This window comes from Alexandromys fortis, unplaced genomic scaffold (genome assembly GCF_014885135.2).
Source record: "Alexandromys fortis isolate MF-2015 unplaced genomic scaffold, M_Fortis_MF-2015_v1.1 scaffold_156, whole genome shotgun sequence".
NCBI classification, from domain to species: domain Eukaryota; kingdom Metazoa; phylum Chordata; class Mammalia; order Rodentia; family Cricetidae; genus Alexandromys; species Alexandromys fortis.
Window position 1 is genome coordinate 3,524,150 of NW_026068028.1, and position 21,344 is coordinate 3,545,493.

Consider the following 21,344-nt stretch of genomic DNA (forward strand, 5'->3'; position numbering starts at 1 on the left):
ATCCAGGACTGACCAGCTCAGCTAACACCCAGGCCCACAGCTGGGTCTTGACTTTGCCCACCCTAACATCTACCCCATCTAGGACCTGTTGAAGTTCTTACAGGGAATGGTTTAGTGGACCAATATCCGCAGGATCTCCATGCCTGGTGCAGCTTTGGGATATCCTAAAGTTTTGGTGAGGCGTTTTGGTGAGATTCCAATGATGATGGAGTACCAGAAACCAGAAGCCTTGAACCAGACCAATGGCTCATTGCAATAAACCTACCTTTGCAGGTAAAGCTGACTAGACAAAAAGGTATACTGTGTGACAGACCACAGCAGCTCCTATTGCCACCAGGATGAATGAACAGGTGTTGGAAGGATGGCAAAGACAGAGGGGCAAAGAGATTTTTTGTTTGTTTGCTTCTTTTTGGTTTGATTTTTAAAAATTTTCTTTGGGGGGATGCTGCAAGGGTGAGGAACAGATATAGAGGGACTGGTAGGTGAGTGGAATGGGGGTATGTGATGCAAAATTCCCAAAGAATCAATAAAGAAATTATGTTAAATTTTTAAAAATGCTGTAGAACAATCTTTTTGTACACTGTGAATATGTACTACTCTCATTGGTTAATAAAGAGCTGATTAATAGCAGAACAGGGAGAGGTTAGGCAGGACTTGCAAACAAGAGGATCTTTTTTTTTTAAAGATTATTTATTATGTATACAACATTCTGCTTCCGTATATGCCCACACACCAGGAGAGGGTGCCAGATCTCATTACAGAAGGTTGTGAGCCATCATGTGGTTGCTGGGAATTGAACTCAGGAACTCTGGAAGAGCAGTCAGTGCTCTTAACCTCTGAGTCATCTCTCCAGCCCCAAACAAGAGGATCTTGCAGGGAAGAAGAAGGGCAGAATCACCAGGAAATGTAAAGAGAACCAAAGTGCTGAAAAATGTATGGATACATGGTAGAGAGTAGTTAAGAAATATGGGTTAAGTCGTAAGAGCTAGTTAGTAATACACCTAAGCTATCTGGGTTAATTTAAGTTGTAAGACATAATTATTAATACACCTAAGCTATCTGGGTTAATTTAATACATAAGAGCTAGTTAGTAATAAGCCTAAGCTATCTGTGTTAATTTAAGTCTTAAGAGCTAGTTAGTAACAAGCCTAAGCTACCTGCCAATCATTTATAATTAATAAGTCTCTGTGTGGTTATTTGGGAGCCAGTAGTCCTGTCCCCCCAAAAAAACTCCACCCACAAAAAATTGTTTATGTGTATGGGTATTTGCCTGCATGTACATGGGTGCAACAGATATCTGCAGTGTTCTTGGAAGCCAGAAGAGGGCATCAGATTCCCTGGGACTGGGGTTGTAAATGGTTATGAGCTGCCGTGTGGGTGCTGGGAATCAAACCCAGGTCCTTCTGGAAGAACAGCCAGTGTTCTTAACCACTGAACCACCTCTCCAGCCTCATATTAATACATATTTTAATGGACTGATAGATTTAAAATCATTTAGTGACAAAAATCACCAGCCAGTTGATAATAAAAAGGATTTCCTTAACCAAATAAAAATTATCTGCTTAAAATTTCTAGCCAAGGTTGGTGTGGTGGCACAGGCCTGTCATTCAAGCTACTCAGGAGACACAGGCAGAAAAGTGTAAGTTCGAGGCCAGTCTGGGAAACTTAGGGGGATCCTGTTTCAAAATACATAGTAGGTCAGTGGCAGGGAGCCTGCCTAGGTCGTGTAAGGCCTTGGGTTCAGTCCCCAACACACCAAACCAAACCAAACCTGAAGCAATAGTATTATTAGAGGTACATGAAAAGCATTTCTTTGGTATCATGTGAGACACCTAGCAATTAAATGGAAAAATTTATATGCTTATCTGTCAATAGGATATCAAGAAACAATATTGAGCCAGGCAGGCTGCTGCACGCCTTTAATCCCAGCACTCAGAAAGCAGAGGCAGGTGAATCTCTATGAGTTCAAGGCCAGCCTGATCTAAGTAGGGAGCTCCAGGCCAACCAGGGCTATATAGTGAGATCCTGCCACAAAAAAAAAAGAAGAAATAAAATGTTAAATTTTGTCCTTACTGACATTTTTAAGTTGATATCAGGTTTTGTAGAGAACATGAATAAATGATGTTTTTTTTATTTGTTTGTTTGTTTTTGTTTTTTTCCCAGTGTCTACTCATGGTCCAATGCATTTGTGTGTATGTGGGCTGGCTGATTTTGGTAAATGTTTTATCAAGTTTAAAAAAGAATAAGAAAGCTTGGCAGTGGTGGTGCACACCTTTAATCCCAGCACTCAGGAGGCAGAGGCAGGTGGATCTCTGTGAGTTCGAGGACAGCCTGGTCTACAAGAGCTAGTTCTAGGACAGATTCCAAAGCTATAGTGAAACCCTGTCTCGAAACCTCCCCTCCCCTGCACCCCAAAAAAGAGAATGGATGGTCTAATCTTTCCTTGAGTATGAGAGATGGCTCAATGGTTAAGGGTTAATAAGTTTATGGCTTTTCCAGAGCACCCAGATTCTGTTGCCAGCATCCACACAGCAGCAAGCTCTACTTCTGGGGGGATCCAGGGCCCTCTTCTGGCCTCCACAGGTACTGCATGTGTACATAGTGGTGCAGACAAAATCCTGATAGACATAAAATAAAAACAATAAATCTTTTTTAAAAAAAAGAATGAGAATTACTGATTGAGAATCAAAGCTCTGTCCATAATCTAGGAGGTCAAACTTTTAAATTATACTATTCTGTGACTGGAGAAGATGGCTTCATAGTTCAGAGCAAGAACATCTCCTCTAGTGGATAGGATTCAACAACTAGCACCCATGTTGGGCAGCTCACAAGCGCCTGTAACTCCATCTATAGGGGATCTGATGCCCTCTTCTGCCTCTGCAGGCACCAGAACATAACTGACATACACTCATGTTATGTATATGCAGACATATACATAAAAATATTTAAATAATCTTGTCCAAACTTTGACTCTTCCTGCTTACATTTTAGGTTGCTTGACTGTATGTTAAAAATCACTCAGTTTGGTTGGGCATTTTGTGGTCATGTTCTATTTAGTAATTACTTTTGTAGGCAGAAGGACTACAGACTATCTGGTCTTTGAGGTTAATAATAAGAAGAAATAAGTTTCCATTTTTCACTTTTTTAATTATAGAAGATTTTTTTTTTACCACTTCACGACAGCAGGACTGTGTGGTTGAGACTCCTCAAATCTCAACTAATCAAGAAGCATGGTCCGAATTAGAAGTCAAGCCTTGCTGTAACCCTCAAGGCCCACGCACTGTGAGCCCACTTCCTCCAGCTAGGTTCTACCTCCTCTAGGTTCCACAATCTTTTAAAAACAATGGCCCCAGCCAGGGACCAAGGCTCAAACACATGAGCCTCTGGCAAGCATTTTACATTCAAGACATAGCACACAGGGCAAAAGTTAAATAGTTGCTACTTTCACCCAGGTTTCTTTGTTTGTTTGATTGATTTTTTTGGAGACAGGGTTTCTCTGTAGCTTTGGAGCCTGTCCTGGAACTAGCTCTTGTAGACCAGGCTGGTCTCGAACTCACAGAGATCCGCCTGCCTCTGCCTCCCAAGTGCTGGGACTAAAGGCGTGCGCCACCACCACCTGGCTCAAGTTTCCTTATTTTTAGGAGTTGCTTCTGAGCTCTTCCTGGGATTGTCTGTAAATCAGTCCCTGCCTACTTCTCTCTTTTGTCTTTTCCCCTTCTTTTTTTTTCTTCCTGTCCTCTTCTTTTAACACAGACATTTCTTCACTGTGCACACTGTTTTCTGCTCCCCACCTTATTTTTGATCCCTTAAAAAAAAAGAGTCAGCAAAAAGGTGGGCAATATGATATGCAGCTGTACTTGGGAAGTGGAGGCAGGAAGATCCAAAGTTCAAGACCAGCCTGGCCTACACCAGACCCTGTTTCCAGCAAATAAACAGACAACCCTCCCCAAATATTGAAAAACATCACACTATCAAAAATTCTATGTGCTCTTCTGTTTCAGGAGATCCGTTTGTGTTGCCACTCTGAGACCTCCACTGGAGGGGACCATAGAGTTTTCTGATGGACTTAGAGGAAGATAGAGGGACACAAGACATAATGAGGAAGGGCTTAGAAAGGTATACGGTCTTTTTGATTGGGGAAGGTAGAAGAGAGGGTGAGGCGATCATTTCTCTGTGGCTCTGTGGATCAATCAGGTTTATTTTCTACTATTTGACTTCCAAGCTTTATTTATTGATAGAACAATAAAAGAAGCCACAATCCTCTTTGTAGTTTGAGTGCCGGCCTTTTTCTATTATGAGAACATCCCTCGTGCATCATAGATGCTTTACGGCATGCATTATTTATTGTATTCATTTCTTCAAGTCGCGATGTCTGGAATACCCAGAAGACGCAGTTCGTGCAGGAAAGGTTAATTTTAGCTCACAGCTTCAGAACAGAGTTGTTTGGCCCCCTGTGCATGGCCAGGACACCTCACTGGCAGAAGCATGTGGCTACGTACTTATTTATTGAGATGGGGTCTCACTATATAGCCCCGGTTGTCCTGGTACTCTCTATATAGATCAGGCCCATTTTGAACTCGCAGAGATCCACCTCTCTCTACCACCTGAGTGCTGGGATTAAAGGTGTGCGCCACTATGCCCAGCAGGCATGTGCTTCTAAAACAACAAATCATACCATATTTTTATGTATGAGAAAAATTTTGACTAATTCCAAGCCATAACAATTTTATCTATGTCCTCTTTATATTCTTTTATACTGATGTTTTATATGGAGGTCTGTGATTTCATTTGAGTTGACATTTTTGTGAGGGATGGACACAAGCCCATATATCTGCATATACAGATTATTAGATTGTCCCAGCACCATTTATTGAAAAGACTGTAGTCTTTCCCTGTAGTAAAAACTTGACATTTTTAATTTAACTTTTCTGTTTATTTTCATGTGTGCAGGTGTATCCCTGTGGGTATACGTGCACGTGTGTGGGTATGTAAAGGCCCAGGGTGGCATCCGTGGCCTTCCATGTTTACTGTCAAGCAGGATCCACCAACTGAACTCTGGGCCCGCCAGTTTGACGAGTTGAACTGGTTGGCTTGCTCTTTGGGTCCTCCGTCTGTACCTCCTGCATGCTGACATCAGTTAGGCTGCCATGTCTACCTGGCACTTGTGTGACTTGGGGGTCTGAACTCAGGTCACCATGCTTGCATGGCAAGCACTTCACCTGCTGCGGCTTCTCTCCAGGCTTTGTCTTTGTTCCTTTATTAGCGACAAGTCGCCCATGTTCGTGTGGCTCTGTTCCTGGCATTCCCATTCAGTTCGTCCATCTATTCGTACATACTGATGTCAACAGACGTACGTTATTTTATTGCTAGGGCCGTATGATGACCTCAGCCCTTCGCCTCTGTTCTTTTTGTAGAGCTGTTTTGGCAAATCTTCATCTTGTGTATTTTTTTTTAAAGTATCTATAGTTAGTTAGAATCAACATGCTAATATCTGCCACGAATCGTTCAACAGGTTTATCTTTAAAGATTTTACAGTTTTTTCATTAATACACTAAACGCTTTAAGTCAGTTTTATTTTAAGAGTGTTTTGTCTGCATGGATGTCTGTGTACCACATCTGTACTGGTGTCCGCAGAGACTAGAAGAAGGCATCAGATCCTTTGGGACTGGAGTTACAGATGATTGTGAACTACCATGTGGGTGGGTGCTGAGAGTTGAACCCAGGTCTTCTGAAGGGCATCCAGAGTTCCTAACTGTTGAGACATCTGTCCAGCCCCTAAATCTTTTACAGTTTTGAAGCTGTTATAAATGGCTTTTGTTTTAAAGTTTTGATTTCCAATTTTTATTTCTAGTTCATAGAAACCAATTTTTGGATTTTTTTTCATGGTGTTCTACAATTTTGTGGTGTCTCTTCACAGCGCTAGAAATCCTAACCAAGACAGAAGTTGGTACCACAAACTGGGGTATTGTTGTGATAGACCTGACCATGATTTCATTTGGAGGAATATGGACCTTGGGACTGTGGATTAGAGAAACAGTTGACTTTTGACTGCTTTAAGTGCTGCTTCATAGGGTATCCTAATAGGAGCATGGAAGACAGTGGTACTAAGCGATTTGAAGTGTGTGTGTGTGTGTGTGTGTGTGTGTTTGGGGCAGGGGGAGGGCTGGTTTAAGAGACTTCAGAGAAAAGTTTTATGTTGCTTGAGATTGTTATTGTGATATTTTGGTAAAGAATGTGGTTTTTTTTTGTCCTTGTCTGAAGAGTCTGCCTGAGGCTAAAGTGAAGAGTTCTGGACTAATTCCTTTGGCAGAGGAAATCTCAATATAGCCTAGTATCAACTCTGTTGTGTGGTTATTATTGATCACTCTTAACTCAGATTTATAATAAAAAGGAAAAAGAAAATGTAAAATTTGAGGAGAAAAGGAGCACCAGGAAGTGAAATGGAGCTAAGTTCTGTGTTCAATGAGATAAACAGACCAAGAAATGGAATAAAGAGTGATGGCCTCAGGGTAAGATCCCATTCAGCTAAATTTCCAACTTGTGAAAAAGAATTAAATAAAAGTTTAGAGCCAGGTGTGGTGGCTTTAATCCCATCACTGGGAAGGTAGAGGCTGGCAGATCTCTGAGTTTGAGGGCAGCCTGGTCTACAGATCCAGTTTCAGGACAGCCAAGCTTAGGTAGTAAAGTAAATTATCGAAAACAGAAAGCTGGTGAAGATATAATTGAATGAGGGCTTCGTGTCCCAGCCCCAGTAAGTAGCAGAACTTGGTAGCTTTAGTCACATGGTTCTGCAGGTAAGGATAGAAGAAACAGGGCATGGAATTTGCCTCCATGCCTAAAGAAAGCCACTGAAGCCAAGCATGTGTCTGAGTGTCCCAGAATTAAGGCCTAGGCTATTGCACAAAACTGTAAAATTGAAGCCTGCATTGCCTTGGAGACCCCCAAAATATTGGAGATGCCAGAGCCGTGGGATACCCGCCAAGGAAAGCTGCTAACAGAGAGTGGAAACAGCCCAAGAGAAAGAGGCGTTGTAGTCAACAGAACTAAAAGTAGTTGGAGATCTGAAGAGCGTTTTAACAACAGACACGGAGATGCAGGGTTTGGAGTTTGCCCAGGTGATTTTCAGTCTTGCTTTGATCCAGTATTTCCTCACTATGTTTCCTTCTCTGTGTTTTAGAACTGTAATGTATATGCTGTGCCATTATTTGCTGGAAGCAGATGATGTTTTTTTTAGTTTGATTTTACAGGAAATTACAGTTAAGATAGTAGCTCGAATAAGTTAGCAATTTGAGTAAGATAGTAAAATGAATCTCAGAAGAGGTTTTGAACTTTAGACATTTAAACAAATTTGAGACTGTAACAGATTACGGGGACTTTTGAAGTTGGACTGAAGGCATTTTTTGCATTATGATGTGGCTAACAAGCCTTTGGGGGCCGGGGAGTGGAATGCGGTGGTTTGAAAGAAAATGGCCCTGAAGGGAGTGTGGCACTGTTAGGAGGTGTGGCCTTGTTGGAGTAAGTGTGTCACTGTGGAGGTGGATTTTGAGGTTTCGTATATGCTCTAGCCACACCTGGTGTTCCAGATCACTTCCTGTTGCCTGCAAGCTAAGATGTGGGAAACTCAGCTCCTTCTCCAGCACCATGTCTGCCTGCATGCCACCATGTCCCACCCTGGTGATAATATGCTAAATCTCTGAAAATGTGAACCGTCCTATTAAATGTTTTTCCTTTATAAGGGTTGCTGTGGTCATGGTGTCTCTTCACAGCAACAGAAATCCTAACCAAGACAATATCCGATAATGACAAACACGTTAGGCATCTTGTTTGTAAGCTATACGGAATATGTAAAGATATTACAGATGTATTTATGTATTTTTTTTAAACCAAGCACAAACCACGGAATTTTGTGACTTGTCGGACTCAAGAGTAGACATGGGCTACTTTTCTCCTTCAATATATTATTTTATCCATCAATCATCTTGGGAAATACTGTAGAAAGGAGTCAGTCATCTGTGCGAATGATCTAGACCTAGAGGTGCAATTCAGCATAGGTCGGGGGCAGGAGACGTGACTGACTTCACAGGGAGTGGAAGGACAACTTCTAAGACCAAGGCCGTCTGGTGCGAGGCTCTTCACTCAGACCTCAGGCTTCCTGCGCCTCCTCGGCCTGCACTGTGAGAAAGCAGTCATGGCCTTGCTTTGTGGTACAGGGAGAGCAAAGGACACGGAGAGGACATCTGTTCCTCCTAGGAAGTTAAGCTGTCTAAAAATATTTTCTCTGCCGGTGGCCCCTTGCTGCTTCGGCCCTTTGATCTTTGGCTCCAGAGAGAGGATGCTTGAAGTTTCTGTATCCCTCTGCCGTTAGGAAAACGGTGGCAATGTCTGCACCGCTACAAAGCGGACTTCATCTCAGGTGTAAAACTTTTGGAGGTGCAGGCGTTGTAGTGAATAGGAAAGGCAGGATTCCCGTGCGTGTGTGCGTGCGTGTGTATGTGTGTGTGCGTGTGTGTATGTGTGTGTGTGCATGTGTGTGCGTGTGTGTGTGTATTCATGAATGCATGTATGTAGAGGCTAGAGGTTGATGTTGTGTCCTCCTCAATCACTTTCCACTTTATTTTTTGAGACAGGGTCTCTCACTGAACCTGGACCTGCTAGATTTGGCTAGGCAGACTGGCCAGTGAGTGCCAGGGACCTCTCTTCTTCCCCAGGACTGGGATTGTGGGCAGGCACTTTCACTCTAGCCTTTTATGTGGGTGCAGGGGATTAAACTCAAGCCCCCCATGCTTATATGGTAAGCACTGACTAACTAAGCTATCTCCCCAGCCTTCTATTTTTTTCCCACAAAGCCCAAAGAACTACATTTTCTTCATTTAGAAAAGGATGCTCGAGTATGCTCTTTTCGCAGGTCCTAAAGGAACGTCCTTTAGATTGAGTGATGACGTTCCAAGCCCATTTCCTGGTGAGTCAGAGAGTACCGATGGACCAAAATGAGAGAACGGTTTTCTCGGGAACCAGCCAATTCTGCAGTCAAGTTAATGAGTCAGATTGATGTCTCAGCGAAGCGGCGAAGACCCCACGAGAGTTTTTGATGTCGGTGTGACAGTAGAGTCTGGAAAGCACAAATAGCTCTCAGGGCACTGTTCCATGAGAGTCTTGGAGTTGAAGTCCATTTATAGCGTCAGGAGTCATGAGCTCTCCACTTAGAGACTCCTTGTCTCCTCATTCCATCTTCTCCTCCTCCTCCCATGCTTCCTTCCTAGCCCTTTCCTTTATCTTCCTTCTCATCTCCATCTTCTTTGTCCTCCTTTATCCATTTTTCTTTTCTCTCTCCTCCTTGAAGACAAAAGTCCCCCCCCCATTCATATTATAAGAATAAGTTAGGCTCATTGAGGAAAGTAACAACCAGCATGGCATGACTCTTGCTTTGGAATCAAACTTGATTTTAAGACGGCATTCTCGCCAGGTGGTAGGGACACATACCTTTAGTCCCAGCACTTGGGAAACTGAGGCAGGCAGATCTCTGAATTTGAAGCCAGCCTGGTCTACATAGTTCCAGGATAGCCAGAGATACACAGAGAAACTCTGTCTTGAAAAACAAAACGAAACGAAACAAAACAAAACAAAGCAGTATCCTCTTGGGTTGAGGGAGATCACGCAGGTGTGAAGTTCTTGCTGTGCAAGCATGAGAACCCGAGTCTAGGACCACAGCACACACAGAGTCAGGCACGTCAGTGTGCACCTAGAATCCCAGCGTTCTGGAGAGGTAGAGTCAAGAGGATTCCTGAAGCTTGCTGGCCAGTTGGTCTGACTGAATTAGAGAATCTATGTTGAGTGAGAGACCCTGTCTCTAAAAACAAGGTGTAGGGTGATGTGGGATTCCCCTCTGTATGCTGTGATTACCATTGATTAATAAAGAAACTGCTTTGGATCTATAGCAGGGCAGAATAGAGGTGGGCTGGGCAGGGGGGGGAACTAAACTGAATGCTGGGAGGAAGAAGGTGGAGTCAAGAGATGGTATGTAGCTGCCACCAGGAACAGATGAGCTGGAACCTTGCCAGTAAGCCACAGCCATGTGGCGATACTAAGATTAATAGAAATGGGTTAAACTAATATGTAAGAGCTAGCCAATAAGAAGCTGGAGTTAATAGGCCAGGCAGTGATTTAATTAATACAGTTTCTGTGTGGTTATTTTGGGGCTGAGCAGCTGGGAACAAACAAGCGGCCTCCTCTCTTACTACAGTAGAGGATTTGAGGAAGACACTCATTGATCTGTGACTGTCACATGTACACACCCACACCCCCCCACCCCCCCACCCCCCACACTGGTGTCCATAAACACACATGCACATTGAACATGTGTGTATATGAGCATGTTCACACATACACACAAAGTTCGTTGTTGAGTAGCTGTGTAATCTTGGAGAAGTGACTCAAGGACACATGCAACATAGTGCAAGGGGTAGTAAGAGTGCAAAATAGTGTTTCACTAATGAAAATCGGGCAAATGTAGGTTATTAAAAGTGCCTGCAATTCAATGGCTGGAAAAGAAGCCTTCTGCTGAGACCCTATACAGCTCTTTATGTTGTGATGATCCCCCACTATAAAATTATGTTCATTGCTACTTTGTAACTGTAATTTTGCTACTGTTACGAATCATAATGTAAATATCTGACATGCAGGATATCTGATCTGCCACCCCTGTGAAAAGGACATTTAATCCCCCAAAGGGGTCATGACCCACAGGTTGAGAGATACCGTCTCAGAGGTTCTGGAATGTTCTCTTCACCCTTAGTGCTGTGCTGCCAGCCGGCCTCAATTCATCATTCCTTCCCCTTGCCTAGACTACGCTCCCCACCCTATGCTTCCTCTTTACCGTCCACCAATTCCTCCGCCACTCTGGCAAATCCCTTTAAAAATGAGCTCTAATGGTTCTTCTAGGAAGACTTTTCTTCTTCCCGGCCGCTCAGACAGGGCTCCATCTCCTCTGTGCTAATGTTGTGCATTTGTGCACAATGCTTCCTGTCATTCACTCGTCATGTAGACTATACCCTTGTTCTCATGGCTGGCTCTGCCACTGCTCTGTGTATCATTATTATTATTATTATTATTATTATTATTATTATTATTATTATTGTGGTGCTGTAACAAGTTGCTGAGCATGTGCTATAAGACGCTGGTCAAAGAATCCCAGGCTAACTACAAAATAGACCAATTAATTATATTTTCTTTATTATAAGGGGCAAACTCACGAAACAGGAACAAGAAGTCCAAACTCAGCTATGTAGTGTGGGAAAGAGAGAAGGAGAGAGCCCTGAGCGGGTGGCGGTTTTTCTCTGGGTACCCAAAAGGTCACGCCCTAACCTGGTCCCGCCTCTTAAAGATCATTGGCTGACAGAGATTCCCCATCAGGCATAGCCTTCCCTCAGCATCATGAATTTATTATCTCTACTCTGGAAGTCAGAGATTCTGTGTAGCTCTCACTAGACTAAAATCAAAATGCCGGCAGGTTGGGTTCATTTCTGGAGGTTTTGGGGGACGACCCCCATTCTTTTCTGTGTTATTTAGCTTTCTGTGGCTGAGACAAGATACTTGAGCTCAATCAGCTTAATAAAGAAGAAGGCTATTTTTTTTTTTTTTTTTTTTTTTTTTTTTTTTTTTTTTTTTTTTTTTTTTTTTTTTTTTTTTTTTTTTTTTTTTTTTTTTTTTTTTTTTTTTTTTTTTTTTTTTTTTTTTTTTTTTTTTTTGGTTTTTCGAGACAGGGTTTCTCTGTGGCTTTGGAGCCTGTCCTGGAACCAGCTCTGTAGACCAGGCTCTGCCTCTGCCTCCCGAGTGCTGGGATTAAAGGCGTGTGCCACCACCGCCCGGCTAAGAAGGCTATATTTTGGTTCACAGTTTCAGTCCCTGATTGTTTTGGCTTCGCCGCTTTGAGGTCCATGGCAAGGCAAGGACATAATAGAGAGTTGGCAGAACAAAGAGAGAAGAAAGGTCTGGGATACTAATGGCTCCTTCAAAGACTTACATAGCTCCAATGACTCTTCTTTCTTCTACTAGATTAGACTCCTCCTCTGAAAGAGTCTACCCACCAAGACTTATGCATTTGTGCCTTTGAGGGGGACACTTAAAAATCAAAACCATAACATTGTCTTTTCCAACTGCCAGAGGGAACTTGCATTTTTTGGCTTGTGATCCCTTCTCTCATCTTCAGCCTATGAAGCTGAGTCTTCTTGAGGTGGCTTCATGCTGACATGGGTTCTTTGTACCTTCTTCTTCGTCGTGGGTTGTCCTGTGATTGTTTTGGACCCATCCACATGATCCAGGATAATTTATCTATCTTAAAGTCTTCTGATTATCAATTTTAGACCCACCCAAAATGTTAATTTCTGATTTGTATGTATCACAGTTGAAGGACTCTAGTAGATCCAAGCACAGCAAACACGACTCTGGCAGGCCTTGCCCTTTCCCCGTTCCCTCTTCCTTGTTAAACCTTAGATTACATTCCCATTCCCTTATTTGGCCACTTCTTCCTCTTGAGGCTGACTACCAAGGTCCAGTTGTCAAAGTATTGAAGTCCAGCAATCAAGAGCCCCCCTTTGAGTACCCCAATTAGCATGCCTAATCAAAACAAACCAACCCATCCTAACATGGGGTTTCCCCTTTATAAACTGCAATTGCCTATGGGCCATGTATATCTCCTCTCTATCCAGAGGCAGTCCTTTCTCTCTCCAGGGCAAGCATCCCTTCCTCCTCTCTCTTGTTCCTTTCCCATCTCATTATACCGAGAACTTGGTCTTGGTGTGTCCTGTGACTATTCAGGTCCTTTAACCACTATACGCACAGATTTGGGGAGTAGGCTCAGGACACTTTGGGAGGGGCATTAGTTGGTTATCAGTGAGCTGTTTCAGCCCAGAGTTTTAATTTCTGCACCATTCTGGAGTATATCAGAAGCCTGGATATATTTGCCTCAGTTACTTTTTGCTGTGATCAACAATATTTGAGAATTTGAGAGAGGAAAGAACTATTGGCTGACAGTTTGAGGGTACAGAAGTCCTTCATGACAGAGAAGTCAGGAAGCAGGCACGGGAGACAGCTGTCTACATTGTATCCACAGTCAGGAAATGATGCTATTTGATCTGCTAGTTTTCTCCTGTTTTATTCAGCACAGGGCTTAAGCCCTTGGATGCCGCTGCTCCCCTCCAGGAGGTCTTCCCTGTTCTGTTAACTCTTTCTGAGAAAACCCACATAGACATTCCTGGAGATGTGTTTCCACAGTGATTCTAAATCCCAGAGAGCTGACAGTGAAGATTAGCCATCATGACATCACGCAAGAAGGAACATTTGATTTAAGGGAAATGCATGAACTTGTTACTGTGCAGTGTACAAGCCTAGTGTAGGTGTGTCTGTCTGAAGAATAACGTTTTGTGACACATGGAAGTTAGAAGGAATTTAAAGCTTCCATGGTTTCACTGGAATGTAGCAAAGCTTATTCTTCTTATGTAGCATCTATTGCCGTTCCTGCTACAATAGTAAAAGCGAGGAGTTGTCAGTAAGACCTGTGGCCACAAAGTCTAAAATAAATGCCTGGCCCTTTATGGGGAAAAAGCTGCTAATCCTTATGATGGTTAATTTTGATCATCAGCTGATTGGATTGAAAATGGCTAGGAGATTGGTGAGCTATGTCTATGAAGACAGTTCCACAGGCTGAGAGTTCTGGCCCAATGACCTGCTTAATTCAACAGATTCAAAGATTTAAAAAATTAATTTTATTATTATTATTATAGTGATGAGTTGTGTGCTTGCGTGTGTATGTGTGTGTACATGCGCGCCTGTGTGTGCTTGTGCGTGCATACATGTGTGTATATGTATGGCAATGTATGCCATGGTGCACAAGCAGAGGTTAGAGGAAAACTTGTGGGTGTCATGTCTTCCTACCTTGTGGGTCCTGGGGATTAAACCAATGTTGTCAGGATTGCATGGAAGATGCCTTTGTCTAACAACCCTGACTCCCAGGCCTAGACTCAGATTTTGAATAGACTAGTGGGAGGGTGGTAGAACTGTAGAAATTAGGTCCTGCTTCTAGGACAAAGTTTCATTTGGGAGGGCGTGTCTTTGATAGCTCTAGCTTGTCCTGGCCTCTTTTTACTGCAACTCCGCTCTGAGAAGGGGAAAATGTTGAACAATGATCAGGGACTGGGTATTTTCTGGTGCTAGCAGGCTGGGTCCTGACTTTACCAAATCTCTCAGCCTCTCAGGCACAATTCCCATGCCCTTATCTCCCACAGCCTTGGCTGGGATCTTGGCAGCTCCCCATTCAGTTCTTGGAAACTGGACAAATGACCTTCATTTCAACCACGTTTGCTGCCCCCTTGCTTTCAGAATGGCTCCAAGGTCTGTTGGCATCCTTGAATGTTAACTCCCCAAGGTTCTCAGTTTCGATCTTGCTGTTGTCATTAGCTGGCTTCTCTCTGCCCTTTTGACGTACCCTGCCATCAAGACCCTCCTCCCCCCTTGAGGGGATCCAGTAGTTCTCTGGTGAAAGGCCAACTTGTAAGCCTCACTCAAGGTCCTGGTCTTGCTTACGTGATTTGCGCAAGGCATTTATCTTCTTAGATGCCTCACCTGTAAAACGAACCTCAAATTTCACCTGTCTCACAAGCTGTGGCCGGGTCAGACGAGGTGGCACACTGGAAGCACTCCAGTGACTTCAGGCTCAGAGGAAACCCTCGAAAGTGTTGTCCACACTGTAGTGAGCAAGTCTCCTCCTGACGTTTTTAGCTTGATATTCACCCGATGACTCGGCTCTCCAAATGCGCGCAGCTAAGACCCTCCTACTTCGGCGTACTTTACGTCGGTTTCTTCTGCTCAAAATGTGTTCTTTCTCCCTCTTCGAGAGCTCCTTTTGTTTGCTTGGTCGGTTTAAGATACCATCTCACTTTGTAGCCCAGGGCTTTCCTTGGACTTGTAAGCCTTAACACTGTGTTACCATTTCCCCAGATGACCTGGGACTTCTGCTCCACACTCTCAAGTTCTGTGATGATGGCGTCAACTCTCCCTGTGTCTTTCCGTTCGTTTAGAGCCACCCTCTTCGGAAACGCTGCTGACCATTGTCTGTCAGAGTAGGCTCACATTGAATTGTAATAAGTCAATGCACAGGATACTTACAAACGTATGAGCTATAATTATACAAATCTAAAGCCAGGTGACATTAAATCCCAGCTGCAGGCAGCTTGTTGGTCTTCTGTTCCTATGGGTTCTGCGTCTGAGGAGTCAATGACCATGGATAGAAGATACCAGAAAAATCCTTGGCCTATCTTTTTGAACATGCACAAACTTTTGTCATATCATTTTCTATAAATAAAAATATAATAACTATCGAATATCATTTTTATTCACTTAAAGTGTAGATGCTTTCTGCTTAGCAGAATTGTTTTAATAAATTTGTAAGTTGAAGATGCATTTAAAATCCCATTAAACCCAGTGTAAAGTGGAAAACGGTTAGCGAAACCATCCTAAGTTAGGGATCATCTGTGGACAGGGTTAGATGCAAAGGCTGTGCCATTCCAAGCATTGCTGGATTTTAAGTGTTTGGAGAACTGTATTTCGAAAGCTAGAGTGACTCATGACTTTTGCTTACACTATTGCCCTTGACGGTGCCATCTCGGCTACTAACCACCGAGGCCCATCCTATCAGCCTTAAATCACAAGCACCCCGGACTTGTACATCACATAGTGCCGACACCTCGTTCTTCCAGCGGAGACTGAAGAGCAGGCTGAAGCAATCAATGAACTGTGAGAAAATGGTGACCTGCAGGGAAACACAGGGGCAGGGCCTTAGACTGCGCCATGGACACTGGAGGCAGGGAAGGGTCTGTGAAAACCTGAGTCATGGCTAGGAAGCACAGAATGCCATACTCAGGGTAGAGAGCAGAAATCTACCCCCTCCCCGTGTGTGTGTGTGTGTGTGTGTGTGTGTGTGTGTGTGTGTGTGTGTGAGAGAGAGAGAGAGAGAGAGAGAGAGAGAGAGAGGAGGGTGGACAAATGGATAATATAAATAATCAACAAAGAATGAAAAAATTCCATCTCGAGAGTCAAATCCAGGAGCAAGCAGGTCTGTAAGTTGAGATCCCCACCCCCCCAGGAAGACCAGTGCTATGAGCTCTTTATGAAGGCTCATCCTTACCATCATGGAGACTGTTTCACAAAGATGTTCAGTGTAAAGTTGGAGATTGTCTACACTCTTTTTATTGTCTAAGACTTTCATGCATGCATATAATACATTTTGATCAAATCCAACCCCCACTCCCCCTCCTCCTAGTCTCACCAAGTCGACCAGTTGTTGATCTGTGAGTGGATCACCATTTACTGCCAAAAGGAGCCTTCTCTGAAGGCTGAGAAATACACTCATCTGTGGGTGTAAAGGTAAGTACTCAAGGGGCAGCTTAACACTGTCCATTTAGCGGAATGATAATAGTAGATTCTCCTTCGGGGCCTATGAGCTACCCAGCCACAGGTTCTTGGCCTATTTCACAATAGTAAACGTGGTTTCCATTCTGTGGAATGGGCCTTTAAGCCTGGCTGGACAGTGGTTGGTTGCTTCTGCACCATTTATGCCACTATTGCACCAATGAGCACATCTTGTCAGGCCAGTGGTTAGTGTAGCTCACGGGCTTCACAGCTGGGTAAGGACTGTTCATTTTTTTTTTCCCAAGTATTGTGCCTTCTTATACCAGGAAAACTATCCAGTAGGGGTGAAGCTTCCAGGTTAGTAACAGGTCGATTTCTCTCTGTCCTCTGACTGAAGTACATGGTATCTTCAGCAATAGGGTCCTAGCATTAAATTCTGAAGGGTGAACAACAGCAATGACAATAGCCTGTAGAGTTTGGTGGGATGGTGGCATCTGTGGAATCCTACCAACTAACAATTTGAAAAGAGGCAACCCATACCTGGCACTAGGATTTTGATTTGATAAGCTTGTGGTATCTGGGAGAGGCATTGTTCCTTGGTTATAGGGGTAACTCCATTTAGACGCCTTTTATATATGTATATAATTTAGGAAACTTCTACAGTAGGTTTCCATGTGGCTTTTTCAGAGTCTTCAGTGTTTTACCCTGACCTCCCATCCCCCACATCACTTACACCTTCTGTTCCATTACTTTGCTCTTTTTCCCTCCATACCAACGCGTATCCTCTCCCGCCTCTCTTGAAATCTCACCATGGCCCCTCACTAGTTCCCTGTCTTCTCTGGGTATTCCAATTTAAACACATGTATGTAAAGTTCAAAGTTAGCAGTCACATATGAGACAGAACATTTGACATTTGTCTTTCTGGATCAGAGTTACCTTATTCACAACAATTATGTCCAGATACATCAATTTACTTGCAAATTTCATATTTTTCTTTACAGATGAATAAAATTCTGTTTGGTGTATGTACACATCTTTATTATCCACCTATAGTTGGCAGAGAACTTGGCTGTTTCCAGTTCTAACTATTGTGACTGGAATAGCAATGAATATGGATGAGCAAGTATCCCAGTCAAATGATACAGTCATTTGAACATATGATCAGAAGAGATATAGCTGGATCATACAGTTGACATCTCTCTCTCTCTCTCCTTTTCTTTTCTTTTCTTTTTTTTTTTTTTGAGGAATCTCCACCCTAATTTCCATAGTAGCCATACCAATTTGTACTTCCATCAAAAGTAAATAATCTTTCTCTTGCCCAATATCAAAGCCAGGATTTATTGCCATTTATTAATGTTAATTTTTTTACTCTCTTATCAGTTTCTGGAGGAGATTTGTTTGTGTTTGTCCTATATAGTGGTAGTCACAGCACTTGGCAGAATGATGTATTGAAAGCGATGGCCCCTGTCTCAGTTTCCTGCTCCGGACTGCTGGATACACGCCTGTGATAGTTAACTTAGTATGAACCAGAGAGGCTAGGCTAGACTCTCAAAGACCAAGGCTAGGCTAGACTCTCAAAGACGATGCTGGCTGTCCTGAAACTTACCCAGTAGACCAGGCTGACCTTGAATTTATAAAGATCCTCCTGTCTCTGCCTCCCAAATGCTGGAATTAAAGGCAAGCTACACCTCTGCCTGGCTAATTGAAGGTCTTAAAAAGACTGAAGAAGTTGGGGTGGAGAGATGGCTCAGTATTTATGAGCACTGGCTGTTCTTCTAGAGGACTCTGGTTCAATTCCCAACACCCACATGGCAGTTCACAGTTACTGTCTGTAACTCTACTTCCGGGGGATCTGGCACCCTCATGCAGGCATACATGCAGGCAAAACACCAATGTAAATAAAATAAAAATAAACAATTACAAAGAAAAGACTGAGGAAGAAGGTCCACTTGAGGGTTCAGACTGCAGCATCAGCTCTTCCTGGGTCTGGCCTGCTGGACTGTCTTGCACCTGCCCTGTGGGTTTGAGATTGGCCAGCTCCCACAGTGGCGTGAGCCAATTCCTAAAAATAAATCTCTCTCTCATACCCTTTAGGTTCTAATTCTCTGTTGAACCCCTACTAACCATTCCTTCTTGTTGCAGAAAACTGTGGAATTTAATATGCTATTTTGGATGAAAATATGTTTGGGGTAAAGATAGTTTTATTTGGAACTTATTTATTAGGGTTAGGCCCAAGATTGGAATCCTTTTTTTTTTTTAAGTGTTTCAGTACATGAGGAAGATAAACACCCCTCTTTAGTTCAGCTCACTTGCCATTGGGGAGCAAAAAATAGGACATCCATTGACATTTGGATATGTGCTGGGTTTGGGTTTTATTTGGGACCACAACTTTAGGTCCCTTAGGAATCATACTTAGCCCAGTTCATAGCTCAACTAGGTGGCAACAGTCCATAAAATTTTCCTTGGAAATTTGTGGATCTGTGTTTAGCTAACAGGAACTTTAAGCATAAGAAGCACTAAGAGATGAGCCTTCTTCTTAAAAAGTGTGTGGTGTGTGTAGCTGGTGTTGATATTTTCCTCGGTCTCTCTACCTCGTAGACTGAGGCTCTCTAGCTTGAACACAGAACTTACTGACTCAACTAGTCCAGCTAGCCAGTTTGTTCCAGGGATGAGTTTCCTGTCTCTACTTCCTGAGCCCTGGGGTGACAGGTGTGCTATTAAGTCAACCTAGCATTTAACTGGGTGCAGAGGATCAAAGAAATTTGGTCTTCACTCTTATGGGGCAGGCCACATTATCCATTGAGCCATCTTCCCAGCCCATATTCCTTACCAAAAAAAAAAAAAAAACAGATTTTATTTAGGTACACATGTGGTACCTATATATTTGAATGCATACAGCATGCAGGCCTGGTGGTCTCTCCCAAACATGCTTCTTGCCTGAGGAGTCCAGAAGCGAAGTTAGATGCCCTGGAACTGGAGTTACTGGAGATTTTGAGCTGCCATGTGTGTGTGACAGGATCAGACTCCAGATCTTTTGCAAGAGCAATAAGTGATTTAAAGCCTGAGCCATCTCTCTAGATTCCCATATTCCTTTTTTTGGGGGGGGGGGTATTTTTGTACCTTTGTATTTTTTTTGTTGTATGATGTTTTACTCTTTTGACTTTTGGGGGGACCCAGCTTCCAAATAAAGCACACACGGAAGCTTATTATTACTTATGAATGCCCAACCTTAGCTTGGCTGATTTCTTGCCATTTTTTCTTAACTTAAATTATCCCAACTACATTTTGCCTCTGGCCTTTGATCTTTCTCTATTTCTGTATAATTGTTTTTTACTTCTTTCTCCGTGGTTTGCTGTGTACCTGGGTGGCCCCTAGTTTCCTCCTCTCCTTGTTCTCTGGCTCCTTGCTCTTTCTCCCAGATTTCTCCTATTTATTCTCTCTGCCTGCCAGCTCCGCCTATCCTTGTTCCTGCCTTGCTATTGGCCATTCAGCTCTTTAGTAGGACCATCCAGTGTTTTAGACAGGCACAGTAACACAGCTTCACAGAGTTAAACAAATGCAGCATAAACAAAAATCACAAACCTGGAAATAATATTTCCCAACATCTTAAAATATCTTTTATTATTTTTTCACTTATTTCACGTACTGACAACAGTTTCCCCTTCCTTCTCCTGTTCCCTCCCTGCACCTTGCTTCTACTCCCCTCCCTCATCCACTCCTCCTCTGTCTCCATTCAGAAAGGGGCAGGCCTCCCACTGGGAGTCAACAAGCCTGGCTCTTCAAGTTGATGCAGGACCAAGCCTGCCCCCCAGTCCCCTCCCACCCCCGCTGCAACTTTGAGCAAAGCACTCAGGATGGGGAATGGGTCCCATATTCCTTTTTCTAAAAAAAGATATTTATTATGCATATAGTGTTCTGCCTGCAGGCCAGAAGAGGGTGCCAGATCTCATTACAGATGGTTGGGAGCCACCATGTGGTTGCTGGGAATTGAACTCAGGACCTCTGGAAAACAGCTAATGCTCTTAACCTCTGAGCCATCTCTTCAACACCTCCCCCCCCCTTATTTTTTATGCTACAATTTCCCCCCTGCTTTTGCTTGTTAATGTCCCAGTGAAGTTATTTTGATACTGTGTCACAAAAATTGTGATGGCAATTACGGAACTCAAATAATAAAATTTACTTATAAACGTACTGATCTAGAAATGTAAACTTCTTAATGGCACAGGCTGAAAGAAAAACGACAGCTCTTTAAATCTAGGGCAGATCGTCTTTAGGGAAGGGAAGTCTTGAAGATGCTGCAGTCAAACAGCTGTTATTTCTGCCTTGTAATTGACAAGTTGGTATTCTCAGAGCGCCCCAGGGAAATTGCAAGGCCATTTGCGCCCTTTGGAAAGCCCGGAGGCTGTTGGATTTCCACAACAGCTGTCTCAGCGAACCTTCCCAGGCTCAACTATCCACTGGCCAGTTCTCTTTTTGTCTTCTGAAGCCCTGACACGAGAATCTGGCAGCTAGAACAAGGCTGAGAGCAACTGACACAGGAAACGGTGGTGGCCTGATGCCTGCCTGCAGTTGAATGGGGACACACAGCCAGGTCTTAGCAAGGAAGCAGCTGTCACTCCAAACATCGGGCTCAATGTCACGAGCTTGCTTGTTTCCTTCTTCTAAAGTGGTTTAACTGCCTTAGGAAGGTAACACCAATGCTTGGACACAGTATCACTCGCCCTTAACCTTGCAGTTTAGGAGGCAAGAGAAATAAGAAATAAACTCTCATTCATTTACTGTTTCCTACATGGTATGTGATGCTGTATATGTGTGTGTGTGTGTGTGTGTGTGTGTGTGTGTGTGTATTGCATGCTGCTAGGGAGGTAATTTATGGTTACTGCCTGGGTTTGAACCACACTAGTTGTAAGTCACCTAACTTCTTGTAAGTCACTTAACTTCTT